We start from the raw sequence: 24,713 nt of genomic DNA, 5'->3' as shown, positions 1-24,713 counted from the left end.
TGATGTTCCAGTTGTGATCTTAAATTTTTACGGTTGCTCAGTCATTTGTGCTATCTCAAATTTTATGATTCCTCAGTCATTCGTGCTTTCTTTGTGGTCAGCTCTAACATACTATATAAAGAGGAAATCTTGTTATTTATCTGTCAGGCACATTCATAGTATCACATGTACTTGGAGAATTATATTATTATGTGATAGAGTACCATCAAAGTCATAAAGTTGACTGCTAGTTAGCATTCATAATTTCATATTATCTGTCTGAGAAGAGGAGTATTACTTGATATCATAGATCTTTGCCTATGGTATTTCAAAAAAATACATCATTGTGTTCTCATGATTTGCAATCAGAAATTTGGGAGCCTAGATTCACTGTTTGAAGAATGTCATTCATGAACCTTAATAGTCTCTCTCTCTCTCTCTCTCTCTCTCTCTCTCGGGTGGATGATGTGGTGATCCTGAATGCTTGTAAGTTCTCAGTTACCAAGATTATTAAGAACTCATGGCTACACTTAGTTTTATCGTCCTCTGAATTTACTCCAACCACATTAGTGCAATCATTCTGCATGCATAATATCAAACTAAAACACGTCAAAGTTCAAATGTATGCATTTTTCACATTCTGCTCTTATGTAACACAAATACTTAGCAGAAAATGCATATGGGAAATCATAAATTCACTCTTAAGTTTTAACTATTACAAAACTTTAACTTACCATCCAGTATTGCCAGTGCTTTTGAGATTCTTTCTAGTCAATACTATTTAAAAGGATGGTGTGCCCGGTGGTGGTTTGACAGTTTAATGTTGGAATTCTGATATAATATCATATATGGACTGCATCCTAGTTTCTGATCGAATGTGGATCATTTTTGTATCTTTCAGTTTATATATGTATTGGATTTGACATGAGCTAGATTCATTTCCACGAGATTTTATGGAGGGCTGTGGCCATTACTTATCTCTATAAATTTGCTCCTTTACCCTTATGTTCACTAGCAAGCATGTGATAGCAGCTTGCCCAGTCAATGTCATATCTCCTAACTTACTGCTTGATTTGTTTGTAATATGAAATAGACTTCTTTATTCTTTTTCATTCTACATTCGAGAGAAAGCACCTTCTCCTACTGTCAGCATGTTTTCCCTGCCAATGCTGTACATGTTTGAGAAGATTTAGTTTTGCTGTTGAGAGTGAAACAAGTGAACTTACCGGGAGATCGTATAGGTAACCACAAGGACTTGGGTCGAGTTGGGATTGTAAAAATGAAAGCAACCATCTTGTTTTCCAATTCAAAAGTCCTCTGGAAGATTTGTCCCCAAAGCTGTGAACCTAATACTCTCTCCATGCCTGAGTAATGCTGGGTGACATGTTTATAATTAGTGTATCATTGGTCAGGTAATATAGTGTATTGGCTTCTCTGCTACAGTGCCTCACAATTTTAGTGGATACATTACACTACGGTACTCAAATAAGTGTCTCTATTGTTTTCCATACTTAAGGTTGAAGACATTTCTTGTGACTTCTTGAAAGAGTTTTTTTTTTTTTTTTTCTGAACTGGAAAAGGATTTGTAGCGAATTCTTCTTCATCAAGGTCGCTTTGGAGTGATGATGCATTATCATTTGCTAAAAATGTTTCTCCCTTGCTTGCTCATTAAGCTTGCCACAACCCTCTGTGCACCCAACGGCCAGAGATGGGTACCAGGATTTTGGACCAAGGGACAGATCTTGGACCTTGTCAATGTTGAAGAAGGTAGAGATTTGAATAATTCTCTCAGGCAATGGAGTAAGAGATTTTAGTAAGTGTCAAATTCCACGTGCATTGATGCTGGAAGATGGAAACTATCCGGAGTTAACCATAACAAAGAAGCCTTATGAAATGTCAGCTTCAGATATTAGTAAAACAGATAGAGGAGTAAAATAGCTTGTCTATTGAAATCTAAGGTTGTGGTTGAAGGAGAGGGGGTAGAAACCCCATTTTCTTCCATAAAAATGCTGATGGATGATGACTAGCAGACAACTTGAAAGGACGTTGATGGTAAACTAAACTTGTAGATGAGATTCCTTGTGGTAGAAAGGGGAATTGGAGGCTGTTTTGTGGACATTGCATAGAAAGGGGAATTGGAGGCTGTTTTAAAGACCTCCTTGAATGGTTTGGTGTATCGTCTCTTAATATCAGGAGTTCAGAGTTCTGGTTTGGGTTGTCTACTCACTATTCAAATTTCTCATGGAGCGAAGGAAGCAACATGGAGCAGGAGGCTCTCTTTTGTTTGATTGAGGAATAGTGTGCGGTACAAGATGGTTAAGAAAAAGTAAAAAGGAAGTCATCATCTTGCACAGTTTAAAATAGTCCCAGGGACAGAAGCCCCCTTCTCTTCTTTCTTTCATCTTTTATGCGCGTAACGTGTTTTGTGGTTGGGGGCTTGCACATGGGCTGGCACATGCATCATGATGTATTGCTTGTTTACAATAATAAATTATTATATATGTATTAATCCATGAAATGGTTCATCCATGGCTTAGATCAGTGGCCATGTGACAATGGCATGGCCAGATGCTGATTGCGTGATCTCCTATCTGTATTGGCAATACTTTGATCAAGGTGTTCTACATGATTATCAGATTGGTCAGTGCAATTGGGTATTTTTCTCCTTTTGTTGCACCTAGAATCCTCGAGTACCACATTTTTTAATGGTGGTTATCTGGCACCTTTTTAGGGGATTTCGAAAAAATTAGTTGTTTGACAACATGCTGAAGATGAATGCTCTAATATTATGAACAGAGGCTATTTTACCATTCATCTGTCATCTATTAGAGATATATGGGAGTATGGATGATGGTTTTTTGAGGTGCTGAAAAATGAGTTTTTTTATATCAGACCATCTTTTGTGGATCAAGTGTCTTCAAGATGACAGTCAATATGAAATGCAGAAAAATATTTGAAGGAAAATCAAGAAAAAAGTCAAAGTCTAGGCAATTGTAACCATTTTATGCCTCATGTAGAAAAGTAACCCAGATCATGCAGGATATTGGAGTTAGAATCACAGTAGTTGTGGAATTAAGAAAAGATAAAAATATGGAAACAATTGAGTGTCCGTTTCGTTTCATGTTATCACTTTTTTTAGACTTTTATTATCTAATTGTCATCTATTTCCCTGTAATCATCCATCTCTATGGATGCTTCACATGCATTTGTTTTTAGTCTTGTGCAAACTATATTAATAGGCTTCTGTGAAAGTGCTACCTGCAAGATGTTTCTAATTGCAAAACATATGATGGCTGATGATTTCTTTCACTTTTTTTTTTTTGCACTTTGCTTAGTCTTGGACCCCTTGCCATCTTCTATGTGATTGCATATCTATTTTGCTTTCCATATGCCACTTATTCATAAGAGGATGGAAGAGTACCTAGTAAACCTTTTGGTTGGGAATTGGGATAGTGAAGGAGCATCAAAAACCTTGTATCTGTTGCCAGTTGTCTGATTATGTGGCATTTATCAGAGCCATTGTGACTTGTTTCATTGCTTCATTAATTTGTTCCAAGCTTCCAGCATCGTGACTGTTGATTGTCTATCTTCTGTTTTCTAGCATGTGAGATCAAGTTTGCCTCATCTACCATCTTGACAGCATAATGGTTAATCCCAAAAATCATACCATGTTAAGATCAGACTTTGCACCTCTTCAAGTCATAGAGGTCCTCCCACATTTTGATGGCTTTCTTTTCACTAATTACATTTATGGTGGTTTGCGGCCAATCCTCAAAACTTTTTTTGCTTATGGAAAATGCTTTAAGTGTATTTTACATCCATGCATAATTGGGTCACCAAACAGATTGAAACTTGAAGAGACAAATTCTTTCATCAATTCTTATTTTTCCAGTATTTAAGATGTGTGTCTAAGTAGTTGTAGCTACTTATTTGACTCTTTAATAAAAAAAAACGTGTCCTAAGTTTGCAATGTCTCAGCTGTTATGACTGCTCTCTTTTTTGTGTAATTAAAAAAACAAAAAAGAAATTTGTATTGAGTCAAAAGACTCATTTGTTCCTACGAATTTATCAAGTGGGAATATCAGCAAATTACATTAATTATATTTTTATAAATCAGAAACAATTACTTTATTTAATTGAAATGGTTACTTACAATGTTGATAGTGCTAGGGATCCATATTCAGTTTATATGCACCCCATTGTTTGCTATTAGAAACAACTATTCTTTCAATGATTTAAAACTTCCTTCTTGGGCCTTCAGTTTGTTGGGTTTGTGAGCATGGCACAGTGCAACTTGTCTATTGGCTTTGCTGGGACTTCTTACCTTGTCTGGTACAACGCCTGCTTGCATCTATTGGCTTGCAGCTCCTTTTTCATTTATGGATTGGTTGCTTATCAAAACATTTTAAGGTAAAATGCGACTGATAAAATACATAACTGAATTTAAGTGTCACTAGGTCAAGGGCAGCTTCCCCCATTTTCCAATTTCATTCCAAGCTTCAATTACTGATATTTGTTAAAAAAATATGTAAAAGGGAAAGCTGGTAGTGATTGACTACATGTTGAGTAGTCAGAGAATACTCACTTTTGGTTTTATAGAAATTCTTCCAGCTAGATATTCTCAATAATAATGCTTTTTGTGAAGTAAGGGCATTCATCCTTATGTTTCCCTATGAAATTTACTGGCTGCATGTTCTTCTCTTCCACATGGATGGTACCAGTCACAATTTAATTGAATAAACTTTGAGTCACTGGCACAACATTCATTTGGTAGCTTCTATGTAAAATCAGCAATAAAATGTATGCTCAATAATCTGGAATAATGTGCCATGAGGAATAAAAAAATATTCCTACTATTGATTAGAAGTGACATTTGCCACACGTTTTTTAGGGGGTTTCAGAAACCTTGGAAGCGAACGCTGTTCAAACTATTGTTAGTAACTGTAAAGTTTTCAGCATCGTCTCCAAAGGCACACCTTCATGAGGCCAAACTGTAGGCTTTAAAATTGCTGAGTAGGTTTTTGCCGTGTCCTTGTTTTCTTCAAATACTTCAGAGTTGCACACTATGATGCTTGCATGTAGTCTTTTTAGCCTTTCTTGATAGCATTGCTAAGCCTGTTGAAGCTGTTGGTGATATTTATGGAATTTGTTGACATCACAAATTTGTCGGTTTCCATCATATTTCTCTGATCATCTTTTCTTCTTTTGCAGGCTAAAGGCCATCCGTATGAATTGAGGGATGCCTTCTTTCCTTGAGAAGGTAGAAATTAGATCTAACTTAAAAATCAAGGGGAATTAGAAAGCAAAACAAGTGCAGCAGTTTTTATCGATCCTTGATGGGTGTGGTAATTCCTTCCATGATGTGCTCACAGGGGAGAGAAATTGGAATTGTATGATCGGGGGAGGTGCAATGAGTTTTTTTTGTTGGAGACGCAAAATCCAGATACTTCATACATAGAATGAACCAACATCATGTGAAGGGTGATTTGCGATACTCCAAGATCTTGGAGTTGTGCGATCTCTACTTGGCAGACATGGCAGATGTGGATCACAAATTGTTCCATGAACTTGCTGGCTGGTTCATTGAAGCAGAAACGAATTAAACAGGACCCAAAAGGTATAATGGAAGGCTGTTCTTTTTGCTTGCAGGATGTAGGAGTCGCAAATGAGATGGTTTTTACTCTGGTTGTCAATCCAAAGAAAGTTGTTCTTGGTGTTGTTGTTCTGGGTGCCTCCCACGGGCAAAATGTCTCTTGCATGAGACCTGCAAAGTGCCTTTCCTGTTTGTATGGTGCTGTTCCGTGTTGACATTGAAAGTATAACCATGTTTCTTACGTGGATCTCTCACAAGATTAGAACAAAACTTTGTGGAAGTATGGAATAGTGAGAAGTGATACGTGCCTGCAATTTCCAACTCGTCCGTTAGTTCTGTTTTTCTACTCCGGTTTTTTAAATGATTGCCCCAACTCGTAAGTGAAGAATTGTCCATTTGCTGCTCCACTGGCTCTCCTGCTACAGTACCTGAACTTTGTGTAGGTTTATGCTGCTGCGATATTCTGTGGCGTGCTGTTTCGAGCCTGGATGTGTGCATTTAGTGCAGAAGGCGGGTCTTGCCGTAAGGTTGCTTCTTGTGTTAAAAAATAATTCCTTTTTGGTGCAATAGTGAGAAATAAACATTGGATGAGAAGATAATGAACGGGGCTTTATTTTGCTGTCCTGTGGCTTAGTTTGAATGCGTGCAGTGGTTTCCATGGGATATCTAGCCTATGTTGTCCATGGAATATCTCGAGCATGGGCTGACCATGAGGACGGCAGCAGGCTTGGAGAACATTTGATCTGATAGAGGTTGGGAGCATGGATTCAGAATTCCAGTGCTGGGAACCTTATCGCGGTCCTTGCTGCCTTCTGCTCCAGGCTTCTTGCCTCCAGACTTCCCATCGAGGTCGTCATATAGGTTACGTTATCTTGAATAACTGCATTGGTGACTAAGTATAAGTTTATTGCCCCAGATGACTTGCCTTTTGGGGACGTTTTGTGGGCTAACCATAGGATAACAAATCAACTTGTGACAGCCACAAGACGCTTCTATCCTTTAGTCAAGGTGTTTATTTACGGGTTTGATCTCTAAGTGCATGAGAGAATCTGATGGATGTTCAATGCTAGAATAAGAGAAACTATGTATGAAAAATAGGTGTGAAATCAGACTCCATAGGTGATAAAGAATGGGGATTTAAGTCGATGCGATGCAGATGCATTTAATGAGGTGGGAAAATGGATATTTGCTCGAATTGAGTTCATAGCTCCAACTTGCTTTTCCTGTTCCATTTGGGGCTCAAAATATCTACTTTGATTATGGGTGGGTTTATCAATGAAATGGTGATAGATGACGCAAATAATATAGAAATGTTTGAGCTGAAACTTAAGAAAGAAACAAGGTGATTGATTTCATACCAATGAATGGAGGGTTGCTCCAAGAGGGGGTCATGCCACATCTCCGAACCATAGGAGAGGGGAACGAGGAAGATTTATATATTATAATATTAGTCCATACTGACACACGTTTTTAATTCAGAAAAAATTAAAAACATTCCTCCAAATTCGGGCAATTTATATTTAGACCTTAAAAGTTAAAAAAATGACAATTAGCCATCAAAATTTTTAATTTATTACATGACACAGTCATTGTTACAACATATTGTCATACGAGGATCGTATGATAATTAACTTTTTAAAAAATTGTAGAACTCTTCCCACTAATTTAGTAAAAGACTCTTATTTTGATGAGAATTGAAAGGGGAGGAAACTAACACTTTGAGATTTATGCTAGCAGATGAATGATTGTCTTTTAAGATATATGCAGATGAATAAATGACAAAAGATGAAATATTTTAAGATCCGTGCAAATAATGAACGATGAAGGATGGAGTGATTTGTCTATGTAATCAAATGAATGACAAAAGAGGGAGTACTTTAAGATCTGTGCAGATATATAAATGACAATGGGCATAGTGCTTTAAGATCTATGCATGCGAATGGATGATAAAGATAAATTGCTTTGAGATCTATGTAGGTGGATGGATAATAGAGGATGAAGTTCTTTGAGATATGTGCAAGTAGATGAATGACAAAGGAGAGGATGTTTTAACATGCATGCAGGCATATGAATTACAGTATATCGATTGCTCTGAGAACTATGCATATGAATGGATGATAGAGGATGGAGTGCTTTGAGATCTATTAAATGTATAGATGATGGAGAATGGACCATTTTGAAATTTGTATAAGCAGATAAATTACAAAAAATAGAGCACTTAGTAATTCGTGTTGACATATTAATAATAGAGGATGTAGTACTTTAAAATCTATATATATAGATGAATGAGAGAGGACGAAGTATCTTACGATCTATATAGGTGGTTGGAGCATTTTGAAATCTGTGCAAGTGGATAGATAATAGAAAATGAAGTACCTTAAGATTTATATAGGTAGATGAATGATCAAAGATAGAGTGCTTTAAGATCTATATAAATAGATGAATAATAGATAATGGAGTGTTTTAGATTTATATAGGTGAATGGATGATTGATGATGTTATTGTTGTTTGCATGTTTCTTTTTCAAAATTATGCTGCACAGATAGCCTCATTTGTCAATTAACATAATACATTACTTTTGCAAAAAAAAAAAAAAAAAAGAGAAAAAAACCACCGTGTTCTAAAGTTTCTAAATATCACTTGCAACTTTTATACAAGTCTGGTATCATCTGTTGTGAAGATTTAATTTCTTAAAATACTTATTGAACAAGGTCTGTCCTGACAAATCAATTGCATATCAAATTTTTATTAACAAAATGAAGATCAAACTATATTTAGTTTAGAAAAACTAATCATATCATGGTACATACTGCCTTATACCTAGGTATGAGGAGGTATGTACCGTAAGTAGTGCCCGGTTTCAAGGCGTACCAAGGTATTCATGCTTGCTATGCACCTTGTATCAGCAAACAGTTATAGGGGCATACCATGGCGCGCCAATCTGTTGCGGCCAATCGCCTCGTCGCCCGATCGCCGGGAAGCGTGCACCTGCAAAAGGAAGTCCGCACTGACCGGAGGCGGCTCCGGCGGGGACCCTCCGACGGTCAAGTCAGAGAGGTGACTGGGCAACAGTAAAATGCAGACAGAGAGCTCTGAGAGGGAGAGAGAAGAAAGAAGAGCGAGCCTGCGTATGTGGGAGAGAAGGGCGGATCGACCCTTTGCACTGTTGCCTTCCCCGGTATATATAGTGGAGCACGGTATGGCGCCGTCATTAATGGCGCGGACAAGTGAGGAACTGTCAACTCACTGTAGACTGTCAGAGCCGCCGTGGAAATGTCATGTCGCCGTGTGGCCGTCTAGTCACCAGGGTTGACCTCGCTCTCGGCGGGACAATGCCCCTGGGGAACTGTGCCGCATGTCCGTGTCAGAGCTGACAAGGTCTGGCGGCTGTACGGCGATGGGAGGAGACGGCCGACCCTTGGTCGGTGGCCAGCAGAGTGGCGTCGGGTTCCTCCGTCAGTCGGCGAGTTTCCTGTGAGTCGGCCTCTGGGTCTGGTCGGTCGGGAAGGATACGCCCGACATACCCCCAGTCGGCGATTGGGCCATTAAAAAGCCGTCGGTAGCGTCCGTTAGTCGGTCACCCCCGGCTTTCAGTCGGAGACGGTCGGTCGGGCCGCCAGCCGGTCGGGCCCTCCGATAGTCGGTCGGTCGGTCGGTGGGTTTCCCCCAACAGTTGCCCCCTCCACTCCTAAGTCGGGTGATGAGCTGGCGACTAGGAGTGGATTTCTCGTGCGCGAGGATCCGACCGTACCGCCGATTGATACGGTGTCCGGCGCCCTGTACATATCGAGAGGTTTACTGGCGCCCGACATCCAATTGGCGCCAGGCGTCTCGTCCCATCAGCATCAGGTGTCGGTCGGCGCCGGACGTCCGCCGTCCGGTGGTAAGCCGAATGTCGTTCAGCCGGCCGTTGGTCGGTCGGCAAGTCGTAGATGCGACAAAGGTCGCGTCGTGCGATAGACGGTGGTAAGCCGAACATCCTTCGACCGGCCGTAGCTCGGTCGGAAGTCGCGACAATAGTCGCGTGGGCTTTTTTGCCTTTCTTCGGTCGGGGCCCGATCGGCCTGTCGGCCGACGGATTCTGCCCGAAAATTCGACCGTAGAGGGAGCATGAACTCCCGTTCATAAGAGTCCGTCGGCCCTTTGTGGAGGTCCGACAAGTCGTCGAAGGAGGATTGACTCCCGTCGTTGTAGATGCATCGGTCCGTGTAAGGGGCCGATGTGTCGTTGGTGCCAGATCCGCGTCGGGGCTGAGCGCCGACCGGTAGTGGAAGAGTTAGAACTCCAATTTTTTCAAACTGAAGATGTATTCCGACAATTGAATTACAGAATTCACTGGCAATACAGCTTCAAGTTGTCGGCGTTCCAAGTCCGGGGAATGGTTTTTCCTTCAAGGGTTTCCAGCGATAGGCTCTCGGCCCGAAGGTGTCAGCAACCCTGTAGGGTCCTTCCCAGTTGGGAGCCAACTTCCCTTGGTCCAAGGGCTTCGACACCTCCGCCTTCCTCAACATAGGTCGCCAGGCCTGAAGAGCTTTGGTCTGACCTTGGCGTTGTAGTACCGGGCGACCCTCTGTCGGTATGAGGCCATTCGGATTTGAGCCTCATTTCGCAGTTCGGGGAGAAGGTCTAGGTCGGCCCTCCGACTTTCGGAGTTGTCCGGCTCGTGGTACTGCTCGACCCTTGGAGACGGCAGGCCAATCTCGAGCGGGATCACAGCTTCTGTCCGTAGGCCAAACTGAACGGCGACTCTCCGGTCGGGACACGGGGGGTCGTTCGGTAAGCCCATAGGACGGAGCCCAGCTCGTCGACCCAGAGACTTTTGGCTTCGTTCAGTCGGGTCTTGAGTCCATGGAGCAAGGTTCGGTTCGTCACCTCAACCTCGCCGTTGGACTGTGGGTGCCCGACTGAAGTTAGTCGATGATGGATGTGGAACCTGGCGCAGAAGTCCTTGAAGTCTCGGTTGTCGAATTGCCGTCCGTTGTCGGTGATGATGGTGTGCGGCAATCCGAACCTGAAGATGATGGACTTTTGGACGAAGTCCTCCATCTTCCGCTCGGTGATCTGCGCCAATGGCTCGGCCTCGACCCACTTCGTGAAGTAGTCGATGGCGACAACGATGAACTTCCTTTGGCCCGACGCCGGTGGGAAGGGGCCGAGAATATCGACTCCCCACTGAGCGAAGGGCCATGGAGCGACAATGGGAGCGATTTGGCTGGCCGGTTGGTGCTGAATATTGGCATACTTCTGACATGGCTCGCACCTTCGGACCAACTCTGCCGCATCCTTCCTCATGGTCGGCCAGTAGTAGCCCTGTCGTAAGACCTTGAAGGCTAAGGACTTGCCCCCCAAGTGATTCCCACAAATTCCTTCGTGAACCTCTCGGAGGGCGTAGTCAGCGTCGGTCGGTCCCAAGCACCTGAGCAGGGGGAGGGAGAACGACCTCTTGTAGAGTCGGCCGTCCATGATCACGTATTGCGACGCCGACCATCGGAGTCGCTTGGCCTCCGTGGGGTCTTCGGGACTGGTCCCGTCGGACAAGTACCGGGACGATCGGGTCCATCCAACTTGGTTCGGACGTTAGCTGCTGCACTTCTTCGACCCGATCGGTGCTCGGCTGCTGAAGGTTTTCGACAAACGTCCGACCCAAAGAATCATAGGCCGACGTTGCCAATCTGGAGAGAGCGTCGGCACGGGCGTTCTCCGTCCTGGGGATGTGGGAGATCTCGAAATGCCCGAAGCGGGCCACGAGATCCTTTACCTTCTGAAGATACTTGATCATAGTCAGATCTCGCGCCTCGAAGTCGCCCTTGACCTGCCCCACGATCAGCTGAGAGTCGGAGAATGCCCGGAGGCTGTCGATGCCCAGTTCCCTCGCCATCCTCAAGCCCGCGAGGAGTGCCTCGTACTCGGCTTGATTGTTGGAGGCCTTGAAGTCGAACCGGAGGGCGTACTCGGTGACTACCCCATCCGAATTCGTGAGCAGGAGCCCGGCCCCGCTTCCCTGAGCGTTGGAGGCTCCGTCGATGTGAAGTACCCAGGTGGAGATCGGGTCTGGCTCAGAGACCGACTCTCGTCCCGGGCATTCGGCTCCCGACCTTCGGTCGGTCGTCGGGCATTCAGCGATGAAGTCGGCCAAGACCTGGGCCTTCAAGGCAGGCCTCGGTCGGTACTGAATGTCGAACTCGCTAAGCTTCATTGCCCACTTAGCGAGTCGTCCGGATGTGTCGGGTCGACGCAGTACGGCCCTCAGGGGCTGGTTGGTGAGTACCACGATGGCGTGGGCCTGGAAGTATGGTCGGAGCCGTTGCGCGGAGACGGTCAGGGCGAAAACCATCTTTTCCGTCTCCGAGTATCTGGCTTCGGCGCCGTGGAGGACCCTGCTGGTGTAGTAGATGGGCTGATGGGTTCGGCACTCGTTTTCCCGAACGAGCACCGAGCTGATCGCCTCGGAAGATGTGGCCAAGTAGAGATACAAGGTCTCCCCGATCTGCGGCTTTACGAGCAGCGGCGGGGAAGCCAAGTACCTTTTCAGGTCTTCAAAGGCCTGTTCGCACTCATCCGACCAAGAGAAACCGCTCGCCTGGCGCAGGGTCTTGAAGAACGGGAGGCACCTTTCAGCTGATCGGGAAATGAATCGGCTAAGAGCGACGATTCTTCCATTCAGTTGTTGGACCTCCTTCTTGGTGTTCGGATGACGCATGTCGAGGATCGCCTTTATCTTCTCAGGGTTGGCCTCGATCCCTCTCTGAGAAACGAGGAATCCGAGAAACTTCCCCGAGGTCACCCCGAAGGCACATTTGGTCGGGTTGAGCTTCATTCGGTGTCGTCGAAGGGTGCGGAAAGTCTCCTCGAGATCCTGAACATGGTCCGGGATCTGCGTGCTCTTTACCAGCATGTCGTCCACATACACTTCCATGTTGCGGCCGATCTGGTCTTTGAAGACCTTATTGACGAGTCGCTGGTAGGTGGCACCGGCGTTCTTCAATCCGAAGGGCATCACCCTGTAACAGTAGAGGCCCTTGGGGGTCACGAACGCGGTGTGCTCCTCGTCTTCAGGCGCCATCCGGATCTGATTGTACCCGGCGAAGGCGTCCATGAAGCTGAGTAGTCGAAATCCGGACGTCGCATCCACCAGCTGGTCGATCTTTGGGAGTGGAAAGCTATCCTTCGGGCATGCTCGATTGAGGTCGGTGTAATCGATACAGATCCTCCACTTCCCGTTGGCTTTCTTGACCATGACGACATTGGCGAGCCAATCGGGATACGTGGATTCGCGAATGAAGCCCGTTTCGAGCAGTTTGTCCACTTCTTCGTCAATGGCCTTCTGCCTTTCTGGGGCGAAGGACCTTTTCTTCTGCCTCACCGGTTTCATCGTCGGATCGATGTTGAGTCGGTGAGTCATTGTTTCCGGAGGGATGCCCGACATATCTGCTACCGACCATGCGAATATGTCGGCGTTGGCCGTCAAGAGCTCCGCCAGTCGTGGCGTTCGGCGTCGGGCAATTGAGACCCGACCCAAACTTTTCTGTCGGGATTTCCTCCTATCGGGATCGCCTCGAGCTGTTCGGCCGGCGAACCCCGCTCTTCCTCCTCCCGGTGATCCAGTTTGTCGATTGTCAGGGGATCCTTTGTCTCGTTGCTTTGGGCGGAGATTTGAAAGCATCGTCGGGCGAGCTGTTGATCTCCGCGCATCTCCCCGACTCCGTTTCTGGTCGGAAATCGAACAAGGAGATGGTACGTCGAGACGATCGCCCTGAGAGCGTTCAGTCCGGGTCGCCCGAGTATGGCATTGTAGGCCGAAGGGACTTGGACGACCGCGAAGATGAGGGAGACCGTGCTTTGCCGTGGTTCGGTACCGACCGTCACCGGCAGGGTGATTTCTCCTTCTGTCGTGACGGTGTCTCCGGCAAAGCCGATCAAGGGCGTGGAGACCCTACTAAGTCGATCAGTCGGCAGTCGCATTCGGGAGAAGGTCGAGTAAAACAAAACATTCGTCGAACTTCCATTATCAACAAAGATTCGTTTTACATCATAATTGGCTATTGTCGCCGACACAACAACAGCGTCGTCGTGGGGAGTCTGGATGCCCCGAACGTCGTCTTCCGAGAAGGTAATCACGTCGTCCGGGTGCGGCCTTTTCGTCGGCTCCCCCCCTGTAGATGTCCCCGATCCCAGCCGCTTGGAGATCATATTGATGACTCCAGCCGTCGGCTGGTTAGTCGGCGCCTCTTCAGTCGGCTGGGGGCGTCGATCGGCAGTCGGTTGGGCCGGTGGTCCCTTTCGAAACTTGCCGAGATACCCCCGGCGGATGAGACTTTCGATCTCATCCTTCAACTGGATGCACCGCTCGGTGTCGTGGCCGTGGCTCCGATGGAACCGGCAGTACTTCCGATGGTCGAGGCCCTTTGCCTTCAGAGGCGGAGGCCGTCGCAGGTATTCTTTCCCTTCGATCTCCATCAAGATCTGCGCACGAGGAGCGGAGAGGGGAGTGTAGGAGTCATACCTGGGACGCACCGACCTCGGAGTCTGTCGGCCGGGTGATTTTTGGATCTGTCGAGGTGGAGAAAGCCGACTACCGGCCGGGGGCCTGCTTGGTTCGGCGGGCTCCCGACCTTTTCTTCGTTTCTCCTTCGGACCCCTGGGCTCGACCAAGCGTCGGTCGGACGCTCCTTCGTCCGCGCGCATATACTTGTATGCGCGCTCCAATAGCTCGGCGTATGTTCGGGGGAGGGTCTTGTCCAGAGAATAGGTAAATCGGGACGACCTCAGGCCCCTCTTCATGGCTGAAACCGCCATGTCTTCGTTGAGGTCCCGGACCTCGAGCGTGGCAGCGTTGAATCGCGCCACGAAGTGTCGGAGCGTCTCGTTTTCCCCCTGCTTGAGGGAGAAAAGGCTATCCGACGTTCGCGGCGGCTTTCGGCTGGTGCTGAAATGGGCCACGAACGAGTGCTCGAGCTGCGCGAAGGAATGGATACTGCCCGATCGAAGACCGGAGTACCAAGCCCTGGCAGCCTTGCGAAGTGTGGCGGGGAAACCGATGCAAAAAAGAGCGTCGGTTGCCCCTTGAATTGTCATGAGAGCTTTATAGCTCTCGAGGTGGTCGACCGGGTCGGTGGAGCCATCATATGGCTCCACGTTCGGCATTTTGAACCGACTGGGAATCGGCTCATCGAGGACCAGTCGAGAGAGAGGCTGGGCGGTCTGGAAGTCGACGTCGTTCGAAGACTTCTGGCCGTCCATCTGCAGTTGGGCGAGTCGGCGGTCGATCTCCTCGAACCGTCGCTCGTAGTCGTCCGCTCGTCGATGCTGGGAGACCCCGGGAGTGGAGCCTCCGGAAGACTCTGAAAGAGAGGCCGACGGTGTGCGCGGCCGCTTTTCCTTCCTCGCCCGTTCCAACGGGGAAGGAGAGGGCCGCTGGGACCGTCGGTCGTCGCGCCGAGGTCGACCCTCCTCCTCCCCGTGGGAGCGCTGTTGGGAGTGCTCGCCTGGAGGCGGCAGGGGTCGGCGCGACCGTCGGCGGCTGCTCCTGGAAGGCATAGGTCGGGCCGCCGGTTGTTGCTGGAGGCTTTTGACTGCGTCGGTCAGCACGGTCATCTGCCGCACGATGGCCGCAATCTGGGCCTCCGTGGTTACTGCGGGGTGCGGAGAGCTAGGCTCCGCCGCCGGTGGGGGCGGGGAGGCTTCTTCCCGGCGGGAAGAACGCCTTGCCGACCCAGTGATTCTCGATCGCTGAGCTCTTGTCTTTGTCATGCCTTCCCCTTCCTGGCGCGCCAATCTGTTGCGGCCAATCGCCTCGTCGCCCGATCGCCGGGAAGCGTGCACCTGCAAAAGGAAGTCCGCACTGACCGGAGGCGGCTCCGGTGGGGACCCTCCGACGGTCAAGTCAGAGAGGTGACTGGGCAACAGTGAAATGCAGACAGAGAGCTCTGAGAGGGGGAGAGGGAGAGAGGCGAGCCTGCGTATGTGGGAGAGACGGGCGGATCGACCCCTTGCACTGTTGCCTTCCCCGGTATATATAGTGGAGCACGGTATGGCGCCGTTATCAATGGCGCGGACGAGTGAGGAACTGTCAACTCACTGTAGACTGTCAGAGCCGCCGTGGAAATGTCATGTCGCCGTGTGGCCATCTAATCACCAGGGTTGACTTCGCTCTCGGCGGGACAATGCCCCTGGGGAACTGTGCCGCATGTCCGTGTCAGAGATGACAAGGTCCGACGGCTGTACGGCGATGGGAGGAGACGGCCGACCCTTGGTCGGTGGCCAGCAGAGTGGCGTCGGGTTCCTCCGTCAGTCGGCGAGTTTCATGTGAGTCGGCCTCTGGGTCCGGTCAATCGGGAGGGATACGCCCGACATACCTCCAGTCGGCGATTGGGCCATTGGAAAGCCGTCAGTAGCGTCCGTTAGTCGGTCACTCCCGGCTTTCAGTCGGAGACGGTCAGTCGGGCCGACAGCCGGTCGGGCCCTCCGATAGTCGGTCGGTCGGTCGGTGGGTATCCCCCAACAATTGTATTAATTAAAGAGTGGTTAACATCCCGTTTCACATGCTAGAAATCTGGTTCTGCAAATTCTTAAAATAGAACTGGTCTCCTCATATGGCCAATTATATTGCATAGTAATATGACAAGCAGCTCACCTACAACCTATGAAGTATACCTGCAGTCAATTAACAATTCATTAAGACCACATAATATAATCTTCCAAAGTAATGCATCATAGGGTGCGGAAGGGGAATGCTGCTCGCCTCCTTCTTCAGGATCCTGCGGTTCTGCTGACTCGCTATATTGTCTTAGTATGTTTATCGAGAGATGAACATACAGCGGATTGGATGACAGTTTTTATAACGGAGCATTCTGGAGATTTTTTATGAATGGATTCGGTGTCGGCCTCTTAGTTCTTTTAGAATATTTTATTTTTTAATTTTTTTAGATGCATTCACACAAGATCTGTGAGAATGATCCTTTTTTATTCAAAAAAAAAAAATCATAAAAATAGCTTGATTCTCTAATGTTCAAGGATATTTGCTTCGATAAAAAAAAAAAAAATCTATCAATTATTTCAAAAGTGAAGATAAAGTATCACGCCCTAGAAACTTAGGATTGGATTTTTTGGAAAACAAAAACTAGAATTGATTAGTGGAATATAACACATGGCTTTTTCTCCCATTTCTATGGCAAAATTGGCCTTTGCATATGGATCATGGTCGGAGGTGGGACATTTGAGCTTGCATTATTGTTCTTCATATTGATATGCAATATATATATATATATATATATATATTATAAAAAAATTAGAAAAAACTATAATGATACTCATCTAATTTTTCGTGATTTATACTTGTATCTCCAAAATTTTGATTTTTTCAATTAGATCCTAAACTTATATTTTACCTGCAATATAGCTCGATGGTCAATCTCGATGAGACTATATAAACACGTGATTATCACATAAGATAATTTAGACACAAAATTCTATCAATATCTTTATTAGCTCGATTAGAAAGGGAATTATACTTTGACGGAAATAAAAATCCAAAGGTAGAGTAGTAATTTCGCACACACAGTTAATAACATTAGAATTCAGTTAGACGTTTGGGTCATATTTAGATCTAATTGAAAAAAATTGAAATATTTGATGTATACAGATTTGAAAAGATGCTTATATAATTTTTTTAAAAAAATATTGAAATAAACCTGCCTTCAAGAAGACATAACCTAAGGCATGAGAAGGCCGATCCGGAGAGGGACGTATCACTTTCCGGTTTCCCGAGACATCCAAAGGAATCGAGTTCACGCGACAAGGTGGAAGGTTTCGTTAAGGGATCCTGTGCCATGTCCTTGGATGATGCTGCGATCTCCACTCAAACCGGAATCTGCTCCCTTGCAGTTGCCATGTCAACTCAGTTGGGGTCTTCTCTCGTTTACAATGGTAACAGGAGGTCCAGTATTTCTATTTTCAATAGTCTGGTGCTAATATGCCATCACTAAAATTTGAATCGGAACCCTTTCCGAAATGAGCTACTAGGTCAAGAGTAACAACAACCAGCTCATTAGAAAAAATCTAATATGAGAGACCGATTTTGCAAGCCTAAATAAAAGAATAAAAATTAAATTTAAAAAAATATATATATGAGTCTTGGAAACTTGTTTATGATTACAAGATCTACAATTTGGATAACTTCGGATATTTTTGCTATTCGGCTCGGAAATAGTTTATTTTCATTATAGAATGCAAGAAAGTTGCTTTTTTATCTTTTCATTATATTTTTCTTGTTACATAAACAGAATTAGTGTCCAAAATACCTAGTGGTCTTAGTTCAACTGCTATCGGCTACGAATGCGTCCCTCATACCACAACCCAACTGTTAGTTCCTTTAATTTGGTTCATCAGTGAGTTTCCTTTCTGTGCTTCCCACCAACTGAAGTCCATAACATGAGAAGAAACTTCTCACTTCTTAATTAAATTCTCTGTTATCTGCTTTGTTCTACCATCAAAAAATGTATCTGCTTTGCTCTCATCTTTTTCTTGCATTGCATGTTTAAATTGATATGTGTTTCTTACTAGCAATTTCTTTTTATTATTATGAAATACACAACAAAAATTCCCCTCTTTTCTCTTGAGTGATAATATAGAGAAACAGCAAATCGTCTATGTGAACTAGTGCACAGTCGCATAAGAATAGCCTTCAAACCGGCCATTGAATATGAACCAATCCTTAGAAATCACCGAGAGGATCAGGTCTTAATATTATATTATATTACTTGTAATATCTCTCCACATTGAAAGCCTTTCTTGATATCCTACTTGAGCTTATATATTGTCTAAAACGGATGTGGAATGCATTTGCTGGATCCAAAATAAAAATTTTTATTTCTAAACCTGCACACTAAGAAACTTTCATGCCCCCACCATCTACAGTATAATCCTACCACATGTCAGCTAAGGCATTAATTGCGCCTGCATCGGTTTCCTTAAACTAATATCCGATTAGAACTAATTAAATAGCATAATCATAAGAATGATAAGGACAACTAGTTTATCATTTGCGTAAACTTTCTCTAGTGCTCGCATCTAGAAGAAGGCTTTCTATGTCATTCCGCATGTAGGACATTTTCAAATGCTAATAAAAAGGACCCGATCGAGGCTCTTGTAGTGACGACACGCATTATTGTGGGGTAGGCTGTCACTGGGTGGCAGTCTTTTTAAAGCCAAAGTAACTTTCCACGAGCACTCGTCACTCTTTGGTGCCCTTCTTTCTTTCGGCTTCCTTTTTCCTCAACAATATAAACTTGCTTGGGATTGACCTTTGCGTAGTCTAGCCAAGTAAACAGGCGAAATTCTTCGATTCAACATTGAACAAACTCTCCATAACACTCAAAAGACTCACGTGAATTATGGTCACAAAGTGGATTTATGACTGAGAATAGCTGACTAGCTGTCGGCGAGAGGTGTCCTCGGCGGGTTCCCGACTTGGATAGTTGCTGATTTTGAAAGACGGTCATACTTTTCTGATTGCAGTGAAGATAAGATATCCGTATCCATACAAAAAAGTCATGGTATGATGGTTAACGGCCCACCCCTATGCATCCAAGTTATGACATAGGATATTAGTCCGTGCAATTCACATGATGTTTTCGGTAATGGCCGCCTCTTTTCGTGAAAAAAATCACTACTCCCTCTCTATAAATAGAGAGACATGAAATCTAGATAAGTCTCAAACATCGCAAACTCTTTTCTCTCTCTATATCTTTTTATTCTTCGATTATCTACTGATTTGAGCATCAAAAAGTGCCAGTGACAATCTATAAATTCATCCTTTACCAATTGGCATCATTCACCGGCACACTTCGGTCCAGTTCTATTTCAATTTCAGCTCGATCTACCGACTTTGGAGCTCACTCGGCATCGGCGGCAACAATTAGGATTGGAGAAGCCCTTGCAAGGCACTCGTCGCTTGGGATTTTGGAAGTCTTATCTATGTGGTAGCTTCCATTTCTTGTACGTCAGTAGCATGCATCGTTAATGTTTTCTAACATGTCGTCAACTTGTGTTTCTCCACGTGGAAGCACCGGGGGAAGATAGATGCCGATGAGCATGAGACAAGTGGGACCTCCACGGGATACACTAACCAGCACTATGAAAATGATTCCGTAACTGTAGAATTATGATTCTATGGCCACTTTTCTATCATAAACACAAGTTATAACCAAGGTGGTAATTGGATTACATATATTGAATCAGAACCGAATTGAATGTGGATTGAATCAAAACTTTATTAATTGACTACGATCTATTTTTTAAATAACTAATCTGGTGCTATCCATAAAATTTATTTATTAAATAAATTAAATTAGATTAAACAGATTAAATAGATTTAAATGGATTAAACATATTATAGAGGCGGAATTAGATGGGACGAAAATAACTTTGGCAAGTTTTGAATAGATTAAACTAATTTTAAACTGATTAAATGAATTATACAAGTTATCTCATCAAAATCAATCCAAATTAAATAGATTAAATGGCCGTTTTGTTTACGATCTGAATTTATTTAATCTAAATTTAAACCTATTTATTATAGATTGAATACATGTTAGATTGGTAAATCGTATTAGTGAGTCACATTAGTGATAAGAAATGATAGGTTATAGTCATATTAGTGAGGTTCACGTCACTCTTGGGATCTAGATTTGCAGCAATTGGGACGTTGCTGTTCCTCAATTATTTAATAACTGTATCGATAAGAAATTCGGTACTAGAGAGCATTTCGAAGTTGGTTCTAGATTAGAAGCTGGGATTGGCTCCATGGTTTTCATCCTTACCGTACAGAGAGTCGTGACTAATGAACTGATTTAATACAATCCAGACTTGAGACATTATGGATTCTACTTATAATTGGTCCGAGCCTGAAAGCAAAATCTTCGCAATGGCTTGTCCTCAGACATGATTTACTGTAAACTAAAACATGCAACACGATATTAATTCGTACCGTGTGAACTAAAATAGGCTGTAATGTTTAGTAGATCTGTGAAAGAGGACGAGTAAAATAAAGCCGATCAAGTCAAATATAATAGTAGAAAATCTGTAATCAATCCTCGTACATTGCATGTTAGGTTGGCTAATGCCAACCAAACTTAAACCAATTGGCAACGCTCTCCACAAAGAAGAGCTTTTAGGTTCAAATCCCATTAGCTACAACCATATTGTATTTATGAAAAACCCTACTCGCTATCACATATTGTATGATGCACCAGGCCTTGTCAAGTGGGGATCCCCTCCAGTTTTGCAATCATAGCGAACAGTCTTGTCAACTCATCCACCGCGCTTGCATGGTGGTGTAGGGCCCATGAAAAAATGGGCTGTTGGGTGATTCATGGATTACTTTGCTTGTAGGACCGGCCCAGTTCAATTTAACCTTGCATTGGGAATTATCAAAACTCTTCTTTGTCACTAGGTTGTGATTGGACCAATCTTAGATTTGTAAATTTATGACTACTTCTCATCTAGATGAACATTAACAACGAAGCAAACTAGCTCGATTTTCCAAAAGCATTTGAAATAATATCTCAAGGTTGCTTGTCTATTATGTGATTTTGTTGTAATGGATGACTTTAAAATTCTAATGTGTAAAGCACACCTGAAAAATCAAAAAGTATTTTCCTAATATTCTTCATTCTTCCTCTACTTTTGTGGCATGTCAATTTTCTTTTGCTAACCAAGGTTTATGAAGGGTAGCAAGACAATTTTTTTTCAATAAAATTCATTCACTTTAGAGTTTATAAACATGTTTTATAAAATTGGATTACCAAAATAGTTGCAAGACAATTATTAAAACGATCTAGCATTCTATATTTAAATAATTTATTAATGGTAAATCTATCATGGTAACATTGGCACCATGGATATATTGATTTATAATTTTCCTAAGCTTGATGGAAGAGATGTATGTGGAATAAACTCATCTTTCAAATGACATAGCCTCTTTTTTTTTTTTCTGAAGAAGAAATAATTCATTATCCTAAAAGCAAAGTACAATCAAAACAGTAATTTTTTGTTCCAATTCTAATGGCGATTGGATATTTTATTTTATTGTATTTTTTTGTTCATGGCAAGAAATAAAAATGGTGAATTAGAGATGTGAGAGGGAATGAGACCAACTCCCTGGTTGCTAACATTAATATTTCTCATGTAGTTTTCAAACAAATAGAGAACTTGATGGATGGATCAGCTCTAAGCAATTTGGAATATACTTCATACACAGATATATTATTTTTTTATCTCTTTTTGACTATATAATAATTTAAGACCTCACATAAAAGAACTAGTAGAAGGGTGTTTTTGAGTTGCTTGGTTACATGAGTATTTATAGAACTAAACATATGTCCGTAAAATCACATAAATTATTTTCAATAATATTTAATATAAAAAAGTGAATATGTATGAGGATAATGAAGGCCAAACCTAAGAATCCACCAGAGAAATGAAATAATAGAGGATATAATTGTGCGCCCCGAAATGAGAATTTTCATGACAGAAATAAAATATTAATTTTGAATTTCAAAAAAGATTCAAAGACTTATGTAAAATTACGTGATTCTATCCAAAAAATAAAATTACTGTGAAAAGTAACAAAAGTAAGAGAAATATAAATTTGCTACTTGGCATTCTTGGAATCATAATCCAATGTAAGTTGCACATCATGGATCTTGCTAGACATGCAAGCAATTGGCATCATTCCATTATTTACCGTGCCCATATACATGCAATACAATATAAAATTTCTCTGTGCAAATAGGATGCTCAATCCATAGCTTGAAACAAAAACAACGTGGTTGTAGCTCTGCAGCTAACTGCTCAATTATGCTATGGCTAGTAAGAATGTCTAATGTTTCGAAGTGCATCCAAAAATCAAAAGGAACACCTTCCAGCACGACTCTTGAAGTCTACAGTGTTCGACACCGAACACTCCAATCAGAATAAGTCAGGGGAGCAGTTTTGAGCCTACCAATAGCTGAGTCGCAGTTTTTAACTGAGTTCTGCATTATTGGGGACCGGCGAAAGCAGGAGTGTAGGACCATCCTCCCTCGCGGATGGAAGTGTAGAAGGGGGCTTGGCCCAACATCGGCAACCGGACCCAAACACCCAGCACCAAAGTGCCGACTCCCCTCTTTAAAATGTCAATGCCTTGTCAATCCTCGCCACCATCCCCGGCAACCAACCCTTTCCCTCCTTCCTTCCCTCCCTCCCAATTCCTCCCCAAATTCGCCATGGCTTCTTCTGCTCCCCCTCTAAAATGCCCCAACTGTTTACCCTCTTCCACAAAGAAGAGAAGAGAGTTCGTAGATTTACCATCTATTGCCCCGGCCGGCCGGAATCGGAGGCCATCGACGGTGGTCGTCGCTGGCATCAACGGGCACCCCAAGATCAACGGCTTTGGCGCCCTCCGTGTGGCCTTCCAGGGCGCCCCAGGCGCCTACAGCGAGTTCGCGGCCAAGACGGCGTGCCCGGCCTGCACCACCGTCCCCTGCCGCGCCTTCGCCGACGCGATCGCCGCTGTGGAGCGCGGCCGCGCGGACCGCGCCATCCTCCCCGTGGAGAGCACCATGGAGGGTACCGCTCTCCGGAACTACGACCTCCTCCTTCGCCACGACCTCCGCATCGTCCAGGAGATCAACCTTTCGTCCATTACTGCCTCCTCGCCATGCCGGGCGTCCACCCCGCCGAGCTCCGCCGCGTCATCAGCCACCCCATGGCCCTGGCCCACTGCGGCCGCGCCCTCTCCCAGCTCGGCCTTCTCCGCGAGCCAGTCGAGGACACCGCCGGCGCCGTCGAGATGCTCCGCTCCAACCACCTGCTCGACACCGCCGCCATCGCCAGCCCGCGCGCCGCCGTCCTCTATGGCCTCGACGTCCTCGCCCAAGGCCTCCAGGATGAGTCATGGAACGTCACCCGCTTCCTCCTCCTGTCGAAGACCACCACCGGCCCACCCCAGAACCCGACGGCGGCGGGGCCGGGCTGAAGACGAGCCTGGTCATCGCCCACCGTGGCAGCTCCATGATGGCGCTGCTGAAAGTCCTCTCGGTGTTCTCGAAACGAAACATCAATCTCACCAAGCTGGAGGTGATCAATTCGTCGAACGAAGGGGAGGCGCCCGTGATGATACTGGACGTGAGAGGGAGGGGTTCGCTGAAGGCTTTCCCCCATGTTTTGTATGTGGATTTTGAGGGTTCCTTGGAGGATTCCCAGGTAAAGGAGGCCATTGATGAGATCTCTTCTTTCTCGGTGTTTGTTAGGATTCTTGGCTGCTACACGGCCGATCCTAACATCTATGATCTTCAATAGGATTAAGACCGATCGTATACTACGTTATATTGCGGTGTGTGTATTGGTCGAATTGCTTGCATATCTTCTTTTTGAAATAATCGAAATTTACTTTCCTACGACTGATATATTTCAGAAAAAAGTATTACTGATTAATTAAGGTTCTTACTTTCTTATTGCTAGCATCATTTTGAGTGATGACATGATATTAGGGATCACATGATCATATAATTTTAGGGATCACAAGATTTTAGAGATCAAATGCATCAGCCTTTAATATTTTTCTTTGTTAGTGTGATCTTATATCATAAATATGCTATCTTTCTCTCGCCTTTTTCTTTTCTCATTTGCAAATATTTTAACACGTGATGTAGATTTGAGCTTAATTCCTGGAAACTGCTTATGTTTTCATGTTTGTCCGTTATTTTGTAACAAGGGCTCATCATGTTCTCTATCCGCGTTTCCAGTTATTCCTCATGTGGTGTTATATAGGTCATTCATGAAAAGTTAAGTGATAAATTCTTCCTCATTTCTTTTATTCTTCTCCCTTTGATCTTTCTGATGCGTAATTCTCACACTTCGACTAGAGTTCGAGTCAGAATCTTGTAATTATGAGATTTGTCTTCTTATCCACCGTAGTTCTCTTTTGCTTCCTTAAGTAGATATGGGCATGGTAACTAACTGAAATCTCAATTGTACATTTCATTTGGGTTTGGATTCTTTTCTTTTCTTTCTATTTTTCCTTGGGTAATATGAGCAAGGATTCAACAATTATATCCGTTCATATTCTCGAAACTGGCCTCGTGATACAATTTAATGCCAC

General features: G+C 44.4%; 1 long non-coding RNA gene and 1 pseudogene across 1 annotated transcript; both read left to right on the top strand.

Annotated features, from left to right (window-relative positions):
• The first annotated feature begins 985 nt into the window (after positions 1-985).
• LOC140857201 (uncharacterized) lies at positions 986-5,886 on the top strand. Its single transcript, XR_012140751.1, has 2 exons — positions 986-5,239; positions 5,352-5,886. It is a non-coding gene; the product is annotated as an uncharacterized lncRNA (long non-coding RNA).
• A 16,806-nt stretch (positions 5,887-22,692) lies between these two features.
• LOC105043391 (arogenate dehydratase 1-like) lies at positions 22,693-24,009 on the top strand (annotated as a pseudogene).
• Positions 24,010-24,713: the final 704 nt, after the last annotated feature.

Source organism: Elaeis guineensis, chromosome 4 (genome assembly GCF_000442705.2).
Source record: "Elaeis guineensis isolate ETL-2024a chromosome 4, EG11, whole genome shotgun sequence".
NCBI lineage: Eukaryota > Viridiplantae > Streptophyta > Magnoliopsida > Arecales > Arecaceae > Elaeis > Elaeis guineensis.
The sequence above is the reverse complement of the archived record's forward strand: the minus strand, read 5'-3'. Positions and strand labels throughout refer to the sequence as shown.